Source organism: Hesperophylax consimilis, chromosome 1 (genome assembly GCF_061612785.1).
Source record: "Hesperophylax consimilis isolate HC1 chromosome 1, BYU_Hcon_1.0, whole genome shotgun sequence".
In the NCBI taxonomy this organism is placed as follows: domain Eukaryota; kingdom Metazoa; phylum Arthropoda; class Insecta; order Trichoptera; family Limnephilidae; genus Hesperophylax; species Hesperophylax consimilis.
In genome coordinates this window covers 39,724,315-39,733,158 of record NC_142836.1, presented here as the reverse complement: position 1 = coordinate 39,733,158, position 8,844 = coordinate 39,724,315, and the positions used below count along the sequence as shown (strand labels likewise).

Sequence of the window (8,844 nt, the reverse complement as noted above, 5' to 3'; positions counted from 1 at the left end):
CTCTCCAGCGGGGAATCGAACCCCGGTCTCCCGCGTGACAGGCGGGGATACTTACCACTATACTACTGAAGATACGAATCATATTGCCGTTTTCTGTAATGTGGTGAAAAGTCACAGCATAATCTATTATTGTTATTCACCTCCGATAAGTAGGTACCTACGTAGTTATTTAAAATATAATAATCTTATCACCAAAAAACACATTTTATATTTACTTTGAAAAAATATATATTTTATAATACAACGAAATAACTTTAACTTTGCGGCTGTCAACGTCAATTCTATCACGGACTTTGTAGTTTGAAATATCAATCAAACGATTAAGAATTTTTTATTTATTTAATTTTTTTAGTGATAAACAAATGGCCGCTATTTATTTAGATACCTGCAAAAACACTATTTTGCAAAAATAACTCAACGAAATTAGCCGAAGACTATTATTTTTTTATAAAAATAAACGACTTTTGTTTCTGATATTAAATTTGCGAATTTCGTGAATTACGTAAAAGATTTATTCCAACACTATTCCTAAATAGAAGTCGTATTTCTGTAAAAAAGTCAAATCGCATATATTTTTTAATGTTATTTTATTTTTACTATTTCTTTCTCATGTTTCAAAATTGTCTGTCATCAAAATTGTACCATCTACATGTAAAAGCCCTATGGGCATTAAATAAATAAATAAATAAAATTAAATATATTCAATTATTATATTTTTACAGTAGTGTCATAATAAAAAATAGTGAAATATACGAGTATATTTTTTATGTATGTATTTCAACGGCAATGAAGAGATCTGGTGTAGGAGTAAAAAATAATATCATTGAGTGTAGGTACATTAGTATAGGATGTTGCACGTTGACTAATACATCAATGATGTGGTAACTTTGAAAAATATAAATGGTATAAAATGAAGTTACTGCACTTTGATAATGATGTTACGAGTGATAATTTTTTTTAATTTAACTTTTTTCTTGATTCCAATTTGTTATTTTTTTAGTTCCTCGGAAAGATTATCAAATAGTTTATCCCTTTGTAAATAGTATTATTATTAATTTGCTGTGTAGAAAATGGAGTAATTTGGATGTTATATTTACGTCTTAATGATGAATTAAGTTTTAATCGTTTCAATGTATTTTCTTTGAGTATTTGTAGTATTGCATTTTTATAGATATCTTAAATTTGAGGAATCTGGAAAAAATTTAACAATGTCGCTGAGAGGGATGTAGGTTGTTTTTTCAAAATAACTTATTTGTAACACATTTATAGGAAAATATAAAATAAATAAATTACGTTGTTACCCACTACAATATGCAGTGGTTTCAAAAGACAGAACAAAGGTACATGGACTCATGACACACACAAAGCAAAATGAGTATTGCTTATTTATTAAAATCCCGTTAAAAACGTGATGGCAGGCCATTTCATTTGTACTTTTTTATAATTTATTCTTTATAATTAACTTAATTTTATACTTTATACACTTTATACCGTATATTATACTTTAAACTTTATGCTGTATACTTTACACCGTATACTTTTAAATTTATATTTTTGTTAATGGCACATATTGTGCCGTTCGTATTTAAATAAATAAATAAATATTCATAATATATGTAACACACAACTGCGTTTATCCTAATAAATATAATGACGAAATGCGAAAATATTAGAAATTTTATGAACACGTGTTCCGACATCCTACAACATCGTTTTCTACTGACAGTTTGTTAGGAAACCTGTCAATTCACTCATTAAAGGCCTACAGTCCCGTTTTAATGTGGGGTACAAATAATTTGACCAGATTTATTTTTATTTTTTATTATTGTTTATTGAGTTAGTTTATACAACATTTGAATATAAACTAATATAAACAAGATATTTTATTTTGTAACTTTAAATATTTTAAATTTTTTTTTTTAAAGACCTTTATTGACTGAAAATTATTATTATTATTTTTTTAGACAATGTGTAGATAGTCCCACGAAGCTGCCACATGGTAACATAACACTTATTTTTAAATACATTTATTCTTCAGACTTTCAGGCATTTCATCATACATCTTTAGTCTTTTGTACATTAGACACTTCTGTGATTTATATTCGTCATATGTGGCAATCTAATTCTATTTGCATTTCTGGTTTCGTAATTATGAACATCTCTATTAAAAACAATTTCATCCTTAAAAAAATTTGGCATTTGATTGTTCATGACTTTATGCACAAAAATTAACACATTAAATAACAGTCTCTTAGTTAATTGGAATCCAATTTAGCCTCTCTCTCATTTGATTAATGGTATATCTCATAAACTATGAATATTTTAGATCAGTAAATTTTCTCCGTTTATCGTTATTTATCAAGATCACATTAGATTTTAAAAATTATCACGTCAAATTTTGTCATTTTTACATTTATATTATAATAATATTTTTAAATGTTTCTTAAAAATGATGCCTTTTAAACATGTAACTAAACAGCGGAGTGTTAACCCTGAACCTACCAAGTATTCGTACGTAGCGAGCCCGCTAACCGGTCGGTAACAGTCCTAAGAGTCGACAAACAAAGATTTTTTTATTTTTTTTTTCCGCAGCTTTTCGGTTGGTTATTCTCTCGCAAATTCGGCTACAATGGCAACACAATGGGGTGGCTGGATGTCTTTATTCGAGGCATCTGGGAAGCCGAGTATGAACAGTAAACAAACCCTGATATTCATCTCCGCGCGGAGAACAGACCGAAATCCGCGTGTAATTACCGGCGGTTAAATTATGCACTTTTGTGTTTACGCGGGTCTAAAACGCTGAGGGGTTTTAATTTTGGATGTAGGTACATAAATAACTCCATTTCAAAAAGGTCTCTTTATTTAGATATTCCTAACCAAATATTAAATACATACCTTATCATTAGCTTAATGCTTATTTGCTAATATGTAGGTAATTTATTTTTATTTTATTTATTGTTTATTTGCAAAAACAGTATGAACCAGAACATTGCAATATCGATAATTAACATTTACAAAAAAGTGAATAACAAATAGGTACATTTACAAGTGGGACACAGAAAAAAGTTTCAAATTTAGATTTACAATTTTAAGTATTGAATAATAATATTTCACGTTTAAATACGTTGTAGGACATGTGGAAAATATCCACATTTCCTGCGAGGCAGTTAATTAACCTAGTGATTCTTCCCAAGGGCATCACCATTGGTAAGTTAGTTCTGCACCTAGGAAGAATCAAAAGCCTGTGTTGGCGGCCTCGCGCGAAATTATCCGGGACATAAAATCCTATTTTTGCCAGAATGTCTGGTATTGATACTAAACCGTTTAGTAGCTTATACGCCATCAGGAGTAATGCAACATCCCTTCTGGAACTAAGGCTGCATATACCCAGCATTCCCGAGATAAATGCTGTTGGAAACAGCCATGGGTAATAACCAAACTCTCTCATGTAGAGGTATCGTAAAAACTTTTTTTGTATCTTCTCGACCATTAGTACATAGACAGTGTCCTCTGGCCCCCATACCTGAGATCCATTCTCGAGAATGCTACGCACTAAGCTAAAGTAAAGCAGCCTTATTACTGCAAGGTTGGTCAAGTCTTTCGAATTGTGTATGACAAAACCCAACATCTTAGTGGCTGATTTACAGATCTTTTCAATATGAGCGTGAAATGTTAAGCGAATGTCGTACACAATTCCCAAGTCCTTGCAAGTCACCATGTGCTTCAGTGACGTATCTTTCATTTTGTAATTAAAATATATGGTCTTGTGTGCCCTTGTAAAGCACATCACTGAACATTTTTGGAAGTTGAACCCAAGTTTGTTATCAATACTCCAGTCAATAATTGCATCGATATCTTCCTGGAGCTTTCTACAGTCTTCTATCGATCTTATTCTCAGAAAGAGTTTGATGTCATCGGCAAAAAGTAGAAAACGGACGAATTTAATGTCTTTGTGGTCTCTTTTCTGTATATTTCTGTACATTTTTTACATTATGTTCGCACTGGAAAATCTGAGGAATCTGTGGTGGATTTATTTAAGGAAACGAAGGATAGGAAGTTCTGGGAAATAAAAAGGTACGAGGGTTGGGTAGGTATCTGAGGGTCAGTATATCCAGGAGTTACGGACATATGAATCCATCCCTCCCACACTGGTGCAATTGGTGGGTGGACGCATCCGCTGCCAAGTCCTAGAAAAACCTCACCCAACGAATTCGAGCACCCATGCTAAGTCACCAAACGTAGCAAGCCTCTTGGTGTGACCATGGCAGAATTATTTGTTATCCAATCAATGGTTCCCGGCGGTACCCATACCCGCCTCCCAAATTGAATGCAACATAATATCACTCATTCATCAGGATAAAAACATTAATACATACATTCAATGCATTTTAAATTACAAAACAGTAAAAAATTTACGGTGAAGAAGCTGAATTTTAATAAATTAGTGGTGTAAAAGAACAAAGAACAAACTGTTTGTTTCATTAAATAATCTTAATAAAAAACCATTAGTTGACATCAATGTGAGAATAATTTATACAGTAGGTATAATTAATTGAAATTTGTCACCAAATTCAAATCGAATAATCAAAAAAGCACTTATATATTTTTACTATCCTCCTAAGAGTTCCTACCTACGTGGAAGTATGGTTATTTTTTGTCTTAATCGTTTCTTCTTCAGGTGGCCACTCTAATAGCAGGTGGCTATCATCATGCTAATCTTCACCCTGGAGGCTGCAGCCCGGAATAACCCTGCAGAACTGCACTGGTATCAGTCACGTGGATTACAAAACCGTAAAGTGTGTAAAATAAATCAAAGCCGTGTATCTAACAATCGTTCCTAAAAGATAAATGATATGTACAAAAATGTACACGATTCGTAAACGTAACGTTACGTTAATCGAGAGGTCCTTTTCAAATGTAATATTTTATAATAATTTCGATGGTATCTTATAAATATGGCTTATTGCATTATCTTTATTTGTGTGTAGGTACATTTTAAATAGCTTTTACCTAAAAGGGGGCTTTTATCCGCGATGTTAGAATTTTTCAAATATTGGTACCAGTGTCGGGTCCGAATTTATTGAATTTATCTAACGCGATGTTTGGAATAGCCGTTTTTTACACAGGAAGTATTGAATTATGCGCGGCTTGCGTCCGCTCCCGATAAATAATCAAGTTATCCGTTTTGCAAATACGCGAGGAAATACGCTACCAGTTTCAATGCCCGCTGCCATACACTATGTACAGGTGATTTCTGGTGACTGGTAAACGTGCCAACACTACACGTAGAAAAATAATTTTGCTATTGTATTGATAATGTAAGAACCTCTTTGAATTATTGGTAATTCAGTTAAAAATGGGATTGCAGGCCTTAACAAATGAATTATCAGGTTTCCTGTTAAACTTTTAGTAAATTACGAGTATATTATCACTATGTCCAAACACTTGTTCCGAAAACGTGAGTGATGAAGTCGTGTAAAAGCAATATTCGGCGCGCGGCACGGCGTAATGGACGGACTATTGTCGAATTTGCCTAAGCAGGCTTCGAAAAATGTTCTTCCGTGGGGTTTATTTGATTTATTTCTGATGAATGGGTTCTAAAATCTTCAATGTTTCTAGAGGAATCTCTCGGGAAGCAAGTAATTCAACGTCTAGAAAAATAAAATCTGGTGCTTACCGCTAATTTTACAGTTGATAAACATTTTATAAAATTTTCAAATCGTTTTACATTAACTTTTTTAATGGTAAGTTACTGTTTTTATTAACCTTGTATATAAATAACTTATATCTATAGGGATCGGTCTACAAAATATTCTTTATCGTTAGGAATTCGTTGGAACTAATTTAAAATGTTAGCCTCGAGCAAACATCTGATATTAGTGTCTTGTGTCACCTTAATTCATTCGTCAAGGCCTGCAATCCCGTTTTTAACCGGAATACTAACAATTTGAAGAGTTTCTTCATAAATTACCTACTCTTTTTTCTCCGTGTTTATATCGTAACAAGACTAAAAACAGAGCAAAAAACATTGAAAAAACTTTGCTTAAGCTGATATTAAAGATTTTCAATACACATGTACGAGTACACAAACCAAAATAATGAGCTTTCTATCAAACTCTCTTCGCTGTGGAAAGTCTAAAGTACCATTAGGTATACAATATTGTAATATGTTGACGAATGAGGAAAAAATAAAAGAGAGATGGATGAATTATTTCGAGGAAGTCTTCGAAAGCGAAGTGAGTGACAGTGATTCCAGCGGCGAATCAGATATGAATGACGATGGAGTGAATGTTACCGAAATTAGCATGGATGAGATAGAAAGCTCGATTAAATGTATGAAGAATGGTAAGGCTGTTGGGTTTGACAATATTGCTGCTGAATATTTTAAAGGAGGTAGCCGTGTAATTCTCACATGGTTGTGCAATCTTTTTAACCAATGTTTAAAGGAAGGTTACACGCCTTTAGATTGGAGAAGGGCTGTGATCATGCCATTATACAAAGGTAAAGGGTCACGTATGGAATGTAGGAATCATAGGGCTATTAGCCTGCTTAGTTCAGTTGGCAAGCTGTATGGTAGAATTTTGATTGAAAGAGTAAGAAAGGAAACAAAGGATAAAATATGGGATGTGCAAGGTGCTTTTATGAGTGGAAGGGGGTGCATGGACCAGATCTTCTCATTGCGTATGCTCACTGAGAAGTTTCTGGCAAAAAACCAGAAACTTTTCTGTGCCTTTGTAGATTTACAAAAAGCATACGACCGAGTCGACAGGAAAAAGCTATGGAAGGTGTTGTCCAAGTATGGAGTGAATACGAATCTGACTCAGGCAATTGCGTCTCTGTGTGAGGGAAGCGTTGCATGTGTTAGGGTAAACGGTGGTTTTACGGGGTGGTTTGATATCACAAAAGGTGTTAAACAAGGCTGCGTAATGTCACCGTGGTTATTCAATCTATACATGGATAATTGTATGCAAGAATTGAAAGAGGTGGGATTGGGCGCGAATTTGAATAATTTGAAAGTATGTTGCTTGTTGTATGCTGATGATGCGGTGCTGATTGCTAATAGTATAGATGATCTACAGTCTCTCGTGTCTAGGATGAACGAAGTATGCATGAAGAATGAGTTAATGATGAATGTAAGTAAGTCTAAAGTAATGGTGTTTGAAAGAGAGAGTACGAAAACAGTGTGCAATATAATTGTGAATGGGGAATACTTGGAGCAGGTGGATGAGTTTGTGTATTTAGGAAGTATGTTTACGAGAGATGGGAAGGCTGACAGAGATATTGAAAGAAGGGTAAATGCAGGTAATTCCGTTAATGGAGGACTAAACGCCGTAGGCGCTAACAAAAAATTGTCCAAAGAAGCGAAGTTAGCCGTCCACAACGGAGTGCTGGTACCTACCTTGATGTATGGAAGTGAGGCATGGAACTGGCAAAGAAAGGATGAAAGTAGATTAAATGCTGTTGAAATGAGATCCCTGAGGCGTATGTGTGGTAAAACCATGTTTGATCGTGTGAGGAATGTGGAGATCCGCAAAGAGTGCAAGGCTGATGTAAGCGTAACGAGTAAGATTAAGAAAGGGACGCTTAGATGGTTTGGGCATGTAGAGCGAATGAGCGAAGATAGGAGTGTAAGGAGGATATATGATGCAAATGTGAATGGTAGCAGAAGTCGGGGACGCCCGAGGAAGACATGGCACGATCAAGTGAATCAGATACTCGAGTCGGGCCATGTCAAGAGTCAGAATAATAGAAGAGTATGTATGAGACGATGTATGAATGTGAATGAGGCAAGGAGTGTGTGCCAAGACCGAGTTGTTTGGCGGTCCGTCCTCTCTGCCTACCCCTGCGGGGAAACGGCGTGATGGTTAGTTAGTTAGTTATATTGTAATATTTATTAGGTCAAATTCATCCATTGTTGATAATTTGGTATCCGAGTAAAATTCACCCGAAAAAAAAGGAACTCTAAACATCCCATCAAATCATGGGCAGATTCACCACACACCTCGCCGAGCAATCACAAGCACAAGCAGCGGGCAGAGAGAACATCACCGAACAAGATTTTTCAGTCCGGCCGAGCGAAATGACCGGCCGGCACAAAGTACAAAAGAGCTCGGCTTCCAATCACGGTTATTGATCTAGGGTAATTCTATTATGCCATCATGAACACAATGGCCACATCAAACGCGGGTACATTATTCACATTATTGTAAGGTACGCGGTGCACGGTACACGCTATATGGGCCAGTGTTACACGGGAGCGGAGAGCTGGAAACCTGAGGATCTGTACCGCGCAGCATCCTTCATTAGCCACGGGATGATGGACCCTTCGATACGGTTTGCTTTCAATGGCACCGGTGAAATTATACAAAAAATGACAGATCGATTTCTTCAAGGGCGTAGGATACTAGGTGTAATATCGTTTTTGATCATTGCATATCGATGGCCCAGTATTAAACTGCAACAAGTCCAAATATGTCGTTTTGAGATCTGATTTGACCAATTCGTCGATGTTCAAGTACTGTGAAGGTTCTATTCAAGTTCTGTTATTATTTAATAATCGGACCGTTGTTTCACAAAATTGAAATAATTACAGAACTTGAATAGAACCTTCACAGTACTTGAAAATCGACGAACTGTTAAAATTATGTGAAACATCCGTCCTAAACCTGGAATTGTTCACATTTATTATGTTTTGTTGGTTTGAGTTTTTATTGGATAATTACATATTGTATCAATTTGTTTTGCCAAATGTTGGTCAACATTGGTGAAATCAGTTAAAGATAAAGCATTAAATACATTTTTATTGACAAATGCAAAATTATTATGCATTTACAAAAATTATAT

The 8,844-nt window shown here is 34.9% G+C and overlaps 1 non-coding gene across 1 annotated transcript; it reads right to left on the bottom strand.

Annotated features, from left to right (window-relative positions):
* TRNAD-GUC (transfer RNA aspartic acid (anticodon GUC)) lies at positions 1–72 on the bottom strand. The gene has a single exon. It is a non-coding gene; the product is annotated as a tRNA-Asp (tRNA).
* Between the last annotated feature and the right edge of the window lie 8,772 nt (positions 73–8,844).